General features: G+C 39.7%; 1 protein-coding gene across 2 annotated transcripts in view; it reads right to left on the bottom strand.

Annotated features, from left to right (window-relative positions):
• The window catches only part of PDE10A (phosphodiesterase 10A), a 685,830-nt gene that overhangs the window by 449,484 nt on the left and 218,906 nt on the right, over positions 1-17,440 (bottom strand). The window lies entirely within an intron of this gene.

Below are 17,440 nucleotides of genomic sequence, written 5' to 3'. Positions count from 1 at the left end.
CAGCAGAGGGATGAGGCTCTTGGCTCTGCCTGGGCAGACCTGAGGCCTGAGTCCACGCTCTGATACCTAGCTACTGCTCTTGGGTGTGTTACTCATCATCTTGAGTCTCAGTTTTACATCAGGACAATAAGGATAATATTAGTGCTTTCCTCATATGCACTCCAGAAATGAGAGATATTATCATAAACCCATTTAGAAAATCATACTGGCTTTTAATATATCCTACTGTTAAAAATCTGTTTGCAAAAAAAATCAAACAGCATAGATGGGGCAATATTCAATTATTATTCTCCCTATTTGGAAAATCTATAAACGTTTAGATACAGACATTGTCATATTTCATTGCAATTACTTAACAGTGGAGCGACTGGTGGAAAACTTTTCATTTCTAGCTTCTAAAACATCTAGTGCTTTTCTTTTTCTAAAACATGTCTTCTAAAACCCTGAGAAAATATTTTTAAGGACAGAGTCAGTGAAATACAAACAGGTAGAAAACAGCACAGCAATGGTCTCTCAGTTCCTAACTATTCTCAGCTTATCAGTCCCACCGTCCCCTCAGCTCCTGCTCCATAAGAACATGCTGGGCAAATGTCAAGTGACTGTTGATGTAGGGAAGCAGTAACCCACACGTGATGATCAGAACCATGAAAATAGGTTTATTTCTAGCTGCTTCTACACATTCTGTGTACCGTAGGGCATTTGCTCACATTTACTTCAAGTGAAGTTTTTACGCTAGAACGAGGAAGTTTTCAATCAAGAAAGATTTAAACTTTTATATGATTATCTCATCTAGTTACAAATTGCTTGTAAAGCCCTAGCAATAATTCTATTTATTTATTTATTTGTTATTATTGTTTTTGAGATGGATTCTACCTCTGTCACCAGGCTGGAGTGCAGTAGCACGATCTCGTCTCACTGCAACATCCACCTCCCAGTTTCAAGCGATTCTCCTGCCTCAGCCTCCTGAGTAGCTGGGATTATAGGCATGCACTGCCATGCCCAGCTAATTTTTGTGTTTTTAATAGAGACGGGGTTTCACCATGTTGACTAGAATGGTCTTAATCTGACCTTGTGATCCTCTCACCTCAGCCTCCCAAAATCCTGGGATTACAGGCGTGAGCCACCATGCCCAACCAATTCTATTTATTTTAAAGTTTGAAATGTCTTCTCCTCACTGTTAATATGGCACAGAAGCCAAGGTTTAATGCCTAATTGAAAACCTCCACACAAAATTTAGACAATGAACTGAAACCCTATCAGATAATCTGAAGGCTTCTGCAAATTAAGGTCAATCCTCCATGGGATGGCTTTGCTTTTGCAAACTGGTCAGGTTCTTTTGTTTTTAATGCCCCTGCTTTTATTGTTCATTAGTTATGTGGAAAACACACATTCAGGCTGTGTCTGGAGGCTTGGATTTTTTATGAGCCAGGAAAGAAAGTCAGCAGACCTGCAGGCTCAGCAGCGATTCAACCTCTCCTTCCTGAGAGAAGCAGGCACTTCAGAGGGATTTAAATAAAAATGCAAAGACAGTGACAAACAAATTGTAATACATGTGTTTAGTAGTTTACCATTTATTAAAACTTCGGCATGAAAATCCTATGTGGTACCCAGCTTTTTCATATAGAGCCATTTGAAGATTATATCACATAAGATTTTGACTAAAAGAGATGCTAACTACTTGAGTCTTTCAAACTTTCTGATTTTGTGGCTCACAAATAACATGCTCCACTTCTCATTTACACCTTTAGCTACAATGCACAGAGATGCTTCCTTGTCCTTCTACGTTAAAATTGGGCTTTAAGATTTTGCTACTATCCTTTTACTCGGACACTTGTTCTAATTAGGTTTTTGTTTTTTGCTTTGCCTTAAATTCCCTAAAAGACTAGGTCAGGTGGCACTGAAAAACATTACCTATTATTAGACTAGGGGATTTAAGAGAGCAACCAAGAGTTATGTTTATGTAAATATATACTTATTTTAAAAATATTTTATTGAGAATTAATACATAGAACACAAAATTCATCCTTTAAAAGTACACAATTCAGGGGTTTTAGAATCTTCACAAGGTTGTGCAATCATCACCACTGTCTAATTCAAGAACATTTTCATAAACCCCAAGGGAAACTCCAGATCCATCAGCAGACAGTCTCCCTCCCTCCTGCACCCTGTCCCTGGCAACCACTAGCCTCCTTTCTGTCTCTATGTTGCCTGTTCCAGACACTTCGTATAAATAGAATCAGACACTATGTGGGCCTCTTTGACTGGCTTCCGTCTCCTAGCATAGTGTTTTCAAGAGTCGCCCATGCTGTGGCACGTGTCAGAATTTCATTCCTTTTTATGGTGGAATAGTATTCCATTGTATGGATATGTATTGTTTATCCACTCGTTATTTGATAGACATGTGGACTGTTTTCCACTTTGCGCTATTATTAGTAACGCTGCTGTGAACATTGAAATACTCATGTCTCTGTGGATATATCTAGCAGCAAAATTGCGGGGTCATATACTCTCTCCACGTTTAATTTTTTGAGGAATTGCAAAACTGTTTTCCAAAGTGGCTGCACCATTTTTACATTCTCACTGCAATGCATGAGGGTTCTAATTTCTCCATGTCTTTGCCAGCAAGTCTTGTCGTCGTGTGTGTGTGTGTGTGTGTGTGTGTGCGCGCGCGTGTATGTGTGTTTAACCATCCCAGTGGTGGTAGAGTGGGATCTAATTGTGGTTTTGATTTGTATTCCCCTAAAGACTGATGATGTTGAGCATTTTTTCACGTGCCTGTTGGCCATTTGTATATCGTCTTTAGAGAAATGTATATTCAGATCTTTTGCACATTTTAAAATTGGGTTATTTGCTTTTTCATTGTTGACTTGTAAAAGCATTTTACATATTTTGTACACTAGACCCATATCAGATATATGATTTGCAAGTATTTTCTCCCATCCTGTGGGTCGCTTTTTCACTTTCTTGTTAGCATCCTTGGTTTCTAATTTCGATGAAATCCAGTTTATCTATTCTTTTTTCTCTTGTTGCTTGTGCTTTAAGTGTCATATCTAAGAAACCATTGTGCAATATGAGATCCTGAAGATATTCACATAGGTTTTGAGGTCCTGAAGATATTCACATAGGTTTTGAGGTCCTGAAGATATTCACATAGGTTTTGAGGTCCTGAAGATATTCACATAGGTTTTGTTCTAAGAGATTTACAGTTTTAGATTTTACATTTAGGCCTTTGTTTTATTTTGAGTACTTTTTGTATAAGATGTAAAGCAGTAATTTATTTTAAGTGTCCTTCACTTAAAATAAATGGTCCTTAGAATTTTTCTCATTTATAGGGAAATCAAAGATTATCTAATATTTTTATTAGCATTTGAACACCTGCAGGAAGAATCCTATCACACAGTATTTCTAAGCACCTTTGAAGCTTAATGTATCATATATTTTTAAAAAACTGATGATAATCTAAGGTTGGAAATTCAAAGAATACTAGGAAGAAAGGCAGGAAATCAAGACTGGTCTCTTAAATCACTTTTCCATGGATGTCAGTTGAGGGCAATTAACTTTGTAACTCCACCCAAAGCAGCACTGCCCCTCATTTTGAGTCAAATCTCACAGTATTAAATCAGAGGAACTCGGTGATCCTAACCATCTTTGTTATTCTCTAACTTTCCTCTCTTTGTCTAAAAGAAAGCCAAGCAAAACGGTCCAGAGGATCAAGCTCCACAAAGTCAGTTATTTACACTTTAAAGTGCACATGGTAAAACGTGTGTACTTTCTAAATGGGACTTTTTATGACTATACTATATTTTATTCCACAGAGAACATACATGAAACTACATGTATGTAGTTTCTCTTATTACACTTTGCACAGTGTTTCCGAAGCTTTTCCATTTCAACTCCGTTTATGAAATATGCATATTCTAGACCAACGCTGACCAACAGAACTTCCTGCAGGGGTGGAATGTTCTAGTATGGTGCTGTCCAGAACAGTGGTCATTAGCCACACAGAGCCATTGAGTACTTGCTGGCTGGCTGGAACAGCTGAGGAACTAAATCTCTCATTTCATCTAGTTTTAATTACATTAAACTTAAATAACCACATACAGCTGGTGGCCGCTGTGTTGGACAGTACAGCTTTATGGTGACACTGTGGTATCTGGTAGCCAGCAATTTGCTTAAAACAATGACAATAACAACACAAACTTTAGAGTAGATAGTCTATTGAAATTATAACCTATTTCAAAAAACAGTGAAAAGTTGGGGTATAGCTCTTGGGGCAATTTGTGTTGGTTAATTTAAACAGTGATGCATATTGCTAGAATCACTTCCTCTTTGTCTGCCAAAGAAAAGAATGTATGCAGACTTCTGGCTGCACACAGCCTATAGTCTGCCAAGCATGGAACTAAAATTAAACAAAAGTTTAATTGCTAATAGTTTTTCCTACCCTATGAAAACCTTGGAAAGCACAAAATCATGGAAATGACATGCAGATAGAAGTGAAAAACATTAGCAAAATTGCCTGCGAACAGAGGCACAGCGTCTGGCATCTAAACCAAAATTATTAAGCATTTTACATCACGGAATACAGCAGAGAGAGGGCATTGGGAACTAAGCTACCCACTTACCTGGCAAGTTAGCCTTGGTGAGTTTCTGTGTACAATACAAATACAATAAATTATACAATATAATAACTAAAGAATTGGAAGATACTCTTAGACATAAGTTCTTATAGCTACAAATACAACCCTTAATCTATTAGGTAATTCTGATTTTCTCTTATAATGTAATTCCTGAAAAGGAAAGTGTTAACATCTCAAGTCACATGTACAAACACCTCAAGAAAACCTATGCTCTGCTCTAAGTAGAGTCCTGGCAGGACCTAGCTTCCATCCCTAGTCCTAAGTACAGAAAAGCAAATATCACTAAATGAAAACAAACAAACAAAAGTAAATCTAATGCAAAAGGGAAAAAAAAAAAAAAAAGGACTTAGGTCTTCTCTTCTCAGGAATGCCTAAGGGGTCCATGAAGTTTCTCTTACAGTGAATCAAAAAGCATCCAATCAAATGATGTCATATTTCCCAGTACTCTGAAGCTTAGGAATTGTAGAATAGCATCTTTTTATTTAAAAAAGAAATCAAACAAGCAGAAAGGTGTTAAATGGAAACTACAAACCTCCCTACTGACTTCCAACCTCCATATCTACTTCATAAAGAAAACATGTTTCTTTGTATCCTTCCAGAATATTCTCTGCATATATACTCCTTTATATATAACAGGTCATCTTTTATTTCAAGAAGTTACCTAAGCTGTAAGAGCTTGGAGACATGCCCTGGAATTCCACCCTAGAAACACAAGGCCACCTGGACTGTCATTGGCCTTCCTTTGCACCATCCCGCAGCTCTCCATTCTGCCTGGGGAGTGACTCAAGAACATCTCCCTCCTCCTGGGAGAGTCATCTGCAAGGCTCAGGCCTCATCATCTCTGCTCTAAAAATGGGCATTAACCTTCAAGCTGGTCTCTAAACCCAGGGAGGTCTCTAGAACATAGGTGTGTCATTTCATTCTTGAAACATTTGATGTCAAGGCTTCACCTGCAGGAGAAGAGGCCTCACTGGCCTGTCCCCAGCTACTCCTGGGGCCACCTTGCATGTGAGCACACCACGCCTCCACCCAGCCATGGCTCCCCATTCATTCTGCAAACAGTGTCTTGTCTGGGACCCCTCCTGTCCCTCTGGCTCCCAGCCACCATTCCCTGGGTTGGAGCTCCATTTCTCTTTGCCCACAGTGAATTACTGCCATTGCAGGACTGGATTATAGAATGCGGCTAGGCAGGCAGGGCCCAGGTTTTGTTGGTATTTTTATGTGTTGTGCCTTGAGCAACCAATGGCTGAAAGACAGGACACCAAATAATCTCTGCCTCTGTTTATTAAATCACAAAGGAATGCAGAGAACCTACCATGGGCGCTGTGGAATTACAGAGGTTTTTAGAAAGTGAAAGCTGAACCGACTTCATTTTGTTTCGTTTTGCAGAACCCTGGAATCACAGAAACGAGTTCTGGTTGGACTCTACCTAATGACACAGGGTATCAACCTCTCGAGCACACAGAGACATTGTCCTGCGAAACACCCTTCCAGCTCAGGTCTCCTGCTCACATGAGCCCGAGAGACATCCACATTGCTCCAGTGCGGCCAGTCACCCAGAGCTCACGTGCCCAACGCTCAGGTTCTCATCTGGAGGCAAGACCCAAAGAGAAAACACCCAGGAACGACACAGAAAATCACACTCCCTTCCTCAAAGGGTGCACCTCAACAATCCTCCAGGCAAATGACACATTTGCAAAAATGGCCAGAGAAATCCACTCCAAAATCCTTATTTCACCTCTGTCAAATCTCCAGTTTAAAAAGAAAGAAAAAAAAGCAAGCAAAACAAAAAGAAAAAATTAAAAGCCCTGTGTTGGCTTCGAGTCACTCAGGCTTTAGGTTGGAAGCTGGATGACAGGATTGGGAAGTTCAGGGGCCATCTCACCTCTGCCTACCCAGGAACTGACCACGGCGACATTTTGGATGAACGCCAGCTTGCCTGTGGGGCAGACAAGCCACCTTGGCCCACGTGGTGTGATGCACAGCCAGCTGTGTGCTGGGAAGACAGGACAGAGAGGCCGCGGGCACCGGGGGCTCTGGCTGGGGTGGGGGCCTGTCTTCCCTTGGCAGCCTCATCAGCGTGTACCCTCCTTGCATTTTTACTACCCTACGTCTTTTACTGTGTTTACAATGCTTCTTTAAAAGATCCACCTTAGAAATTCATACTTCCGTGAAACTAAAATAGAGTTTAACTCTGATAATACCTTTTTAAACAATACAAAGTGTTTTTAGGCCCACTGGCAAGTACAGGGAATAAAGCATTGTGTTTTTGAAGAAAACCTGACGAGGAAACTTCCGTATTGACAAAAACCAAACATTCTGGGGATTATTTTCAGTGTTGAAATGCAATGCATGTCAGTTTTTAAATTCAGCAGTTAGGCTAAATGCTATATTTTTATTATGTGAGCAAGTAAAGCCCTAAAATCTTAGAGCTTGTATGGTAAAGTCCTAAAAAATCGAAGGAGAAATCCTGACACTTTCCCTCCTCCTTCCAAGCCCCGTGGTTTCCTAGTGCCTATTTTAGACATCACCTCCAGTGTTCTCCATGTGACGCCCCACGGCCTCCGCACCATAGCCTTCTCTCCTCTCCTGGGGCCGGGGCCCCTGTTGCCATGGGGACAACATCAGCTCCCCGGGCCACTTGCTCACTCTGGGCTATCTCCTTATCTGTAAATATGAGGCCTGCGTGACCTCTGGGGACTCTTGTTATTGTATATTTTAATTATTACTTTATTTCCAATTGAATCTAGCTAAGAAAACAAATTTAGAGGCAGGAAGTGAGGAAAGTTGATGCTTGTTGATTTTGGGGCCGGGGTGGGGGAACAAGGAAGAGATAGAGTGAAATATCTGAAAGACAGAATATTGTAGAAGCAGCAACAATTTAACATTTGGAAGTATGCACTAGGAGACAGACTAACAACCTCCACTCCCTGCAAAATGCAGACACTCCTGGCTTGGCATCCTTTTCCCAGAAGTCAGTTACCAGTGAGTGTTTAAAATACGATCCTTGGATAATTGATTCTTTCAACAAACACGTTTTTACCATTACCTTACACTGAATTATTTTAAAAAACAGATTGGCAAAGTGATCTGTGACAGCAAGGATCCCTCTGAATTTTCATTTTCTATTCAGATTCAAATTAAGGAGCTTTTACTTCTGCCTACTCTAACAGCACAAACGATGATCTTAAAATACACGCAGCCGTATCTGGTTGCTTCCATCTTTGGCAGAAGAAATAATGATTTCTTGTTCTTTACAGTGTAATTTCTCTTGTTTATTTATTGGGGAAATGCATGTTGACACTATGAGTCCTCTTAGATCTTTCCACATCTGAAATAATGTTCAACAGAAAATTTTCCTGAAAATATGGCCAATAACTATTTTACTTCCAGAAAGGGCTTATTTTTTATTTTACAGAACTCACTTGAACAATGAATTTGCTATGCAGGTTATATTTGAAATGTTGCTCTGTATCTCATGTCAGCTTCAACCTTATTGCTTCATTATTTTTCCATATATGCCAATAAAATATAAGCTTAAAACATATAATTTACAAATACTTAATTTTTCTTTCCACAAAACAAATTTCAGAAAAGTCCAGATCTTCAAGTTCAGTTATTTTGACCAAGATATAGCCAAGAACAAAAAACTAAAGACAAAAAAGTCCCCGACTCAAGTGTATGTGATAAACAAATTCACTATTGATAAAAGTAGTTTGGGCTAATTAGTTTATTGTCAACATTTCCAGGGAATTTTTTCTATTAAAAATTAAAATGAAAAATAATAAAATGTAATAGGAAATTTCCTATTAAGAAGTAGGAAAAAGGGAGTTTCCTGAATCTCTACCACTGATTAAAGGAAAAAAAAATTGGCTATCAGTGTAATAATAAGTAAATGGACAGAAACACTAAAATCTAGACATAAGAACTCAAAACCATATAGTCTCATTTACAATAGGGAAAAATAGCCCTGAACCCTGAAAAATCTTAAAAGTAACTTTGTCTTACAACTATCATATAATTCAAACAAGTATTTCAACTTTCTTGTTCTAAAGCTGAGATGCTTTTAAGACATTATTTCAGAAAGACTTCCATCAAAACTTTTCAATTTAAAAAAGATCTGGCATTTCAATTGTCTGAAAAATTCACTTATGTGTGGCACCAGCCTCTTTAAGAAGCCCCAGTAATTAGAAGCCTTTCACATTAAAGCACTAGCTCCTTCTGAAAGCCAAACAGGAGGAAAAAAAAGTAAAATAAAAAGTCAATGTAAAGTGAAAGAACTTCTAAAAATGGAAAGATAAAATGAATGTGACTTAAAGGCGATTATCTTAACACTTGTGCCTTTTCATTTTAATTCCATTCTGAAAATGACTATTAAATAACAAGACTCCTAAGAATAGATTTGCAATAATAGAAATTACTTTTCAAGATCGTGTTGACAGGAGAAAACCAATTGCAGGGACATGGAGAAATAAATATGTATTCTTATGTGTATTTTAAAAACACCTAAAAGGACTAAATAGTGTTCTTGAATATACGTCTATGTAATAAATAGGTATAGATAATATATAAAATATGTATCTATATTTATTACCCATATATGTATATATTATGTGTATATATTATATTTATACAAAAATATAAAAATTGTACATGTATATTATATATGTATATAGTAGATAAAATAGATTTCTATATTATATATATATTTCTATATTATATAATTTATACACAAATATAAAAATATATGTATATAGTATATAAGAATATGTTATATAATACATACACTATAAATGACCTGGAAAAGAACCACCAAATTTGCTGCCTGGTAGTTATAGTGTCTGGAGAGGGAGGAAGTGCTGGGATGCTGAATCAGATCTCTGATGTTACCAAGATTATTTTCTTTACTTGAACAGAGTGACAGCCAATGTGACAAAATTACAGCTCCTCATTCTGGGCGGCTGAAATATACCTCTTTTTTACTACTTTTTTTTTTAGTTTTTTGTTTCTTTCATAGTCCTGTAAAAGAATCCCAAAGAGCTCACCAGCATGAAAGCACTAACTCTGACCATGATACAGAGGAACAATGATTTTAAGAACTTTGAAAGGCAAGCAACTTGACACGGAGCATGTTTCTAGATCATGGTTTGGAAGAGAACCATCAGGATGAACCCAGGGGTCCTGTGAAAGGCTGCTGGCCTGGGCGAGGAGGGAGCTGGTGCTCACCACTGGCCCTCTCCACAAACAGTCCTCTCTGTCGAACTGCAATGTAAGTACTTCCAGCTGACCATGGGGAAGCATGTTTTCTAGTTTGTCCCAATAACACTATCAAGAAAATAGTCAATGGAGTAAACAAATGCAAACCTCTAGAAAACATTTCAGGGACTGGCTTGCTGCTACAACAGGAACGGTGATATCATAATCACCATTGTGGAGCGGATGCCAGGCAGCATTGCCAACCTCTTAAGAATAATTGACATTTTTCTAGCATGCAGAGTGGCCATAACAACCACTGCAGCTGCACAATAGGCTCCGCCGTAACACTTCCTTAGCAACCTGCTTAACTCTGTGACTTTGAAGTCATCCCTTATTTTGGCAGCAGGAGGAATATTTGCTGGTCATGAACTTTTCAAAGGTCATCAGCTGGAAACCAGCCGACCTGCTTCCTTTCCCCACCCGCCACGCCCCTCCCGCCCTGCCTGCCTGCCACACCTCTACATCACAGGACATCATGCTTAAGCGCTTCAGGAAAAAATTAATGCACAGCTTACATTTTCCTATGGAACAATACATTTTATTTGGGGGATGTTGGGGAAAAAAGTCCTAGTGTTGCTGGCCTGTGTTTTATTAACCTGTCCCCAATTAACAGAAAGGATGACACTAATGGAAAGCAAACCATTTTGCTTAATTCATCTTTTTTGGTTTATCTTTTATAGTTGGTGATTAAAGCATACCTATAAAGCTTGTAGTTAGCAAAATACACAATTAGTTGATATTCGACTTGTAATTTGTATTAGAGCTCAAAACTTATACTTAATTTTCATTAAGAAAAAAATGGCCAGTAACTGTATTACTTCCAGAAAGGGATTGTTTCATATTCTTAAGAAACTCAACTTGAATAATAAATTTAATCAGCTTTAACATTGCCAAAGTCTTCAAGTGATTTTATTCAATTGGTATGTTCAAGAAGAAATAGGAGAAAGTAACCAACAGTATTGAGCTGCTTTTATTTATTAACTATTTTAAAACATCCCATTTGATGAGAGAAAAATAGCCAAACTGTTTCTTCACAAATATTTTTAGTTATGAAAGTCACACTAATTTAAATAAGCTTACTTTTAGGTTGACCATTGTTAATTATATAGATCAAGTAGCTTTTCCTTATTAATTATGCATATATATAACACACATTTAAACTTTTCTAAAATAGAAAAGGGTTGCAAGTATAAGAAAGTCTAAGAACATTAATAGGTAGTGTTTCTGCTTCCCTTTTCTCCTAGGGAGTTACGGTAATGTCCAAGTAGATTCAACGTGTTCAGAAGTTGATACAATCATTGGCCATTTTTGCTTATATCTATTAAATCAAAGCACTGCAATAAAACACAGAAGGCAAATAAATGATTCATTAAAAAGTTGCTTGCTTTCACTGCAATGCCTTACAGAGCTGGGAGCTGTTTTGATATGCATATGTCAATCATTAACAGTAACTGGCCTCAGTAATGCCATTCATCACTTCAGATTTGTAGAACACTCAAGTTCACAAAAGTTTCTCAAGTATTACGCTGTTGAACACAGTGCTGTGACTGAACCTCCTCCCACCCTCTCCTCTCTGCTTCTCTTCCTCCCTTGTTTCTCTTTCCATCCCTCCTGGAAACTGCATTCAGCCCTGACAGAAACCAAGGAGGTCTGGTCCTTGATCCTTGAGAAGCGCAGTGAGGGGCCACAGAGCAGAGAGGAGGGCGGAAGGGCAAATTCCATTCTGTTTTAGAGGTGGTGAAACCGAGGCCCAGGGAGGGTGAAACAGTTGCCTAAGTGAGACCACATAAGCCTCAGGACTGAAATGTCCTGCCTGCTTTCCAGTAAGCTTTTCTCTCCATACACAGACACGTGCAACAAAATTACGAACGCATATTTGTTGTGTGATGTCCCTCTTTCTCTTCACTGTAAAACGAAGGAGCAGGGAATTGTGAAGTGAGGGCGAGGAGAATCTGGCCTTGCTCCCCTGTAATCTTCAGAAACAGTCCAGTCTGTCCAACTGGATTAATTAAAGCCAGGACTAATACCTGGCACTTCATGCTTGTCTACTGAGAACAGCATCCTGCTGAATCTCAGCTTTGCTCCATGGGGCTGGCATTGGTAGGCACGGGGCAGGGTAGCCGGGCAGAGGAGATGGGCAGTCACCTGGATGGAAAACAGATTTGAAGTTGCATTTGGGTGGCAAGAACACTTCGTTTCTAAAATGTTTATTTGAGGTGCTTTGAGGGAGAACAGACAAAGATAATGAGAGCATCAGTGGGCAGTGGGCTGAAGGCTCTGAGGGCGAGTTGAATGATTCTTCTCTGCTTTTTGCCAGGGACACTCGGCAGAAACACTGATGACCCCACACGTGTGAATACAGAAGGAAGCTCATCTTTGCAGTCAGAGGTGGCCCGTCTCTAGGAAGGACAGATTGATTCTGAGTTATCCTAAGCAAGATGGTCGAACAGTGAACTCTGTTAAATCTATGAACGTCAAACCCTCTTCTGGGGAAAATGCCGGCTGAGCAAAACCCCTCTGGAGCCAAAGAGACAGACAAGATTGGCGGCTTACCTCCTGCAGGGCATTGACATTTAATTATGAATCATGGACTACTTTAAACATACAAGAGAATCTATGTCTAACCCACAGAGGTACATCATGAAAATCATAAACAACCACTGATGAGCAAGTCATCAAGTCTGGAACTGGAGGGTTACCTGCACCATCGTGTCTGCTGGGATGCTCCTTTCAGCACCACCTCCTGCCTCCTCCCCCTAGAGGGCCACCATCTCTGAAACTCTGGCTTAATCCTTACCTACTTTAAAAAAACAGTTTTAGCACAAATATATGTGTCTATCTCAGAAATGATACATTGCTTAGCTTTGCCTGGTTTGGAGGTTAAATTAAAAAGTCTACCATGCCAAATGTTTTGCTACATGCTTATTTTCATTCAGTATTTTGTTTCTAAGATTCATCCATGTTCTATAGTACATAGGTACAGCCATCTTCACTTCTGTATAATATTCTGTTTTTCTGTATAATGGCTTCTGGGCTGTCTCAAAGCTACTCTGGGCTTCCCTGAGTACAGTTCCTGGTGCCCAGGTGCATGTGAGTTTCTCTAATGAACAGTGGAGTGCTACCCCTAGACTACGCAGGTGTTTGCTTTCCTGAATACACAATGCCTGATTGTTCTCCAAAGCTGCTGAGCCAATTTACTTTGCCAACAATGATGTGTAAGGATTTCCATTATCTGTATCCTCACCAACTGTTAAATTGATCACTGTAAAGTTATGTTTGTAAGGAAGTTGAACATCTGTTCACATTTCCATTGACCACTGGAGTTCTTTACTCTATGACATTCTTGCTTGTATTTTTGCCCATTTTTTTTTGAGATTGTCATTTTTAGAAATTGATTTTCAGAGTCCTTTATGTATTCCAGGTGTAAATCCCTTGTTGGTTATTGGTGATGCAAGTGTCTTTTCCCAATATATGTCTTATAATTTCACCCTTTTAATGCTATTATTTAAGAGCAGAAGTTCTTAACTGTAATATAGTCAAGTTTAACTATAATTTCTTTTGTGGGTAATGCTTTTAGTTCTTAAGATATTATTTCATTCCCAGAATCATAAAAGCATTCTCTTATCTTTTTGGAGTTTTAAAATCATGCCTTCCACATTTAATCTATTAGAAATTGATGTTATGAGGTGGTGATACAAATTTTTATTTTTTTCCCTACTCAGAACAAAGTTTCCCAAACCATTCCTTGAATGGCCTCCTTCTTTTCCAGGTGACATGCAAGGTGCCTTTTTACTTCAACAGGAAAAGAAGTCATTGTTTAGTTTAAAATAATGGAAGATAATTGTATGAATGATTGTGCGTTCACACTTGCACATGTGTGTATAAATAAAGGTCATTTTCTTCTGAGTAAAGGGGATTTCCTTGATCCCCAAAGTCACATCACTTCAGCAGCTTCCTGTTAGATCTGCTCTGCGTCAAGCCCTACTGGGGTTTTCATTTATCATTGCAAAGTGGCCATAGTCTGCTGCAATTAATCCCCTTGCCAACAAGTGCATTTTAATAATGCCTTTTAAAAGTCATAAAATGTTACTTTTAACATTGGGGTGGTGGCTACAAAGTTGATTCTGTTTATTTTTTGCTTGCATTTTCTGCATACATTCTTGATCTCAGGCAAACCAGCAGACGGGTTCTGGGCCCCTGGCAGATTGGAATTCATGTTTGACCGCTGTGATGTGGTTCCTGTCTCCCAGGGGCTCCCCATGACCCCTGCTGCCTGTCCCTGACTCTTCTTCCCAAGTGGCCACAGCAGCTGCTTTTCCCTTCCTCCTCCTCAGGTTTGCCGGGGAAGGAGGCTTTGCTGCTCTTCCACTCACCGCTGCCAACCCACTCTTCAATTCACTCCACTGGGCCACGAACGTTTAGAGAGCATCTGTTGAGTGCTGTGCCCTGCTGGTGTCTTAAGACAAAACGCCTGTTCTTGCCTCAAGTCTAAATACGTTATTCTCTTTTCTCTACTCTCCCCCTTTCTAGTTCCTTTTCCCCTTCTCAGATTATTTACATTTGTATCTTTAAGTGGTACAAGTTTGAATACCTTGAGTTCTTCTAAGGGGACTGAAATTTAATAAATAAAAATACTAATGTCTAGTAAAAAGTTTTTGCCTAATCATTTGGTGTGAAAATGAATAAGATAGAATACTCATTAATATTCAAAAGGCCAGTTATTTTCTTTCAAACATTGAAAATTTTCATGTTTAGTGAATGCCAGTGTGTAAAGTAATTAACACAGATTGTAATGATTATCTTCACACCACATCAAAATAAATGTATCATAAGGGAACAGAGAATAAATTTTTAATGTGATTAATTTGTAATGCTATGTATTCCAAATGTTATATAAAAGCCTGTTTTATAGAGAAAAAAAATACTTATAAAAGTGGTAGGTAGAAATAATAAAGTAAAATGTCACAGCCATGCAGACGACCAACAAATGCTCTATCAGAGCCTGTGTTCTCAGGACAAGTAAGAGCAACTGACAGGCCTGGAAGGCAGACTCCCCTCTCCTCCATCCCCCAGTGTTTACCAAAGTTCACCCTGCAAGGAAGCATCATCTAGGAGGTTTGGACCGTCTTTGCACTTTTTCAGTTACCAAGTCCTTACACGATAAATAACGATTGAACTTATGTTTATGCAAAGCTTCATCTTCCCGCCATGGTGCCAGCTATTGGCCTTGAATTTGCCTGAGGTCTGACCGCCTCAATGCTTCTGTTGTACTCAGTATAGTGTGTGTCCTCCAACTCAGCCTGTTCTTCGCCATCGTCCAACTTTTTGGATCTATTTGGTATTTGACTGCTGGATGGATAAACTCTGGGCTTTTTGTTCCCTTTTTAGGTGCATCCAGCCCCCAGACTGGTGCTATGGTGTGGATACGGTTGCTTTGTCCCTGCCACACCCCTGATGAAATTTGGTCCCCCTGGTGGAGGTGCTGGGAGGTGGGGCCTAGTGGGGAGTGTTGGAATCATTGATACAGATCCATCATGAATGGCCCAGCACTGTTCTCACAGAAGTGAGGGCTCACTTTGGTGAGACTGAGTTGGTTCCCCATGGAATGGAACAGTCGCATGCGAGTGGCTTTTTACAGAGCCAGGAGGCCCTTGGGTCCTCTCTTTGCTCTTGTCCATTTCTCCGTTGACCTTCTCCACCGTGTTTTGACGCAGCACCACAAAAGCCCTAGCCTTGCCAGAAGCAAGGGCCATGCCCTTGAGCCTCCCAGCCTGCAGAACTGTGACCTAAATAAATCTATTTTTTTTTAAATTAAATACCCAGTCCCAGGCATTCTGTTATGGCCACACTGTACAGACTAAGACACTGGGATCAGGGTAAGTGAATCTGGTAGAGAGAAGAAATCACATTCTTCATCGGCGGTTTACAGGTGGAGAAATAAAGCACATACCAACTAACTGCCGCCCACGGTGAGTGCAGGATACATGCTTGTGGTCAGGCAGAATGATGCCCCAGCAAAGATGTCCACAACCGAAACTCTGGAACCTATGACTATGCTACCTCACATGGCAAAAAAGACATTGCAGACGTGATGATTAACTTAGGGATCTAAAGGCGGGAGGCTACCCTGGACGAGCTTGGTGAGCCCCAGGTAGAGACAAAGGTAGAGACAGAAGACGGAGGAAGAGGAAGGCTTGTCTGCAGAAGAGGAGGTCAGGGTAATGCTGAGTAAGAGGAACTCAATCTGCTGTGGCTGGCTTGGAAGATGGAGCAGGGCCACAAGCCCAGGAATGCAGACGGCCTCAAGAAGCTGGAAAAGTGGAGACGGACTCTCCCCTGAAGCCTCCAAAAGAAACCACCCCTGCCGATACCTTGAGTTTAGCCCAGCGAGGCCTGTGTCGAACTTCTAACTTAAAGAACTGTAAAATAATTAATTTATGTTGTTTTAGGTTACAACAATTTGGGTTGTGACATCAGCCACAGGAAAATAAGACAATGGCCCAGAGGGTAAGGGTGAAAAAGTCTAAAGAATGGAAAAGTACCCAAGAATATGAGAATGAAGGTAGTTGGTTTACTGCCTACGTGTGATCTGGAAGTTAAAGTATGTTCACCTTGAATTCCTTAAATCAAAAGTTTCTTAATAGTTCAAAATCTAATCACAAAGTTAGCATGTAGCTCTGTAAAAGGACTAAGTCATGTGAACTGCTGACAAGTTAATTGTCCTCTGGGATTTTACTGTCATCCTTTCATGAGTTTGATTTGTTGCTTCAGAGAAATAGAATTGCTGATTTAAGTCTGCTCACAGGCATTGCTGTAGACAAGCATCTTCCCTTACTTCAATTCACAGGGATTTATTGGGCCATCTTCACAGTAAATAACTCTCAAACCTTGTCAGAGTCCACAGCAGGGCTAAGGCATGGGAAATCTGATTACCTGTATTGCCAACTGCCTAAAAAATAGGCTGAGCCCATGGCAGTTCTGATGTGTATGAGTGTACTTCCAGAGTTAGGGATCAGTGTGGTTTCACTATTTTTCATTTGACCTTCAGAGATGAACACTGGACTCAATTATCCAACCCTCCCCTGACATTTCCTCTGGAACTTGGAACTCTGCTAACTCAATCCATCATATTTCCCCTAGGTCCACATAAAACGTAGTATTAATCATAAACTAATTCTAAAACTAAGACGCCTATTCCAAAGAACATCAAGAACTACGTCTTACTGTGTGCCCAGGGACGTGCTTACCCGTCCTGTAGACCAGCCCTTGCAGATGCATCAGGACTTAATGGGTACAGGATGTGGGAAGCAGGAAATTGTACAATCAGATTTCACAACAATATGCGTAGTGTTATTCTACCTTCTACCATATTCAAGTTTTGAAATTTAACATTCAAATTTCTTCAGTTGTCCTAAGGTTTTGACAATTTCTTCAATTGTCAAAAAATAGGTACAGGATGTGGGGAGCAGGAAATTGTACAATCAGTTCAATTTTTGTATGGGAAGGGTGTGTGATTTTTAAAATGCGGCTGAATGTGAAGGAAAGAA

Source organism: Sapajus apella, unplaced genomic scaffold, assembly GCF_009761245.1.
Source record: "Sapajus apella isolate SASKATOON/1434 unplaced genomic scaffold, GSC_monkey_1.0 scaffold82, whole genome shotgun sequence".
In the NCBI taxonomy this organism is placed as follows: domain Eukaryota; kingdom Metazoa; phylum Chordata; class Mammalia; order Primates; family Cebidae; genus Sapajus; species Sapajus apella.
This window is presented reverse-complemented; position numbering and strand designations above follow the sequence as displayed.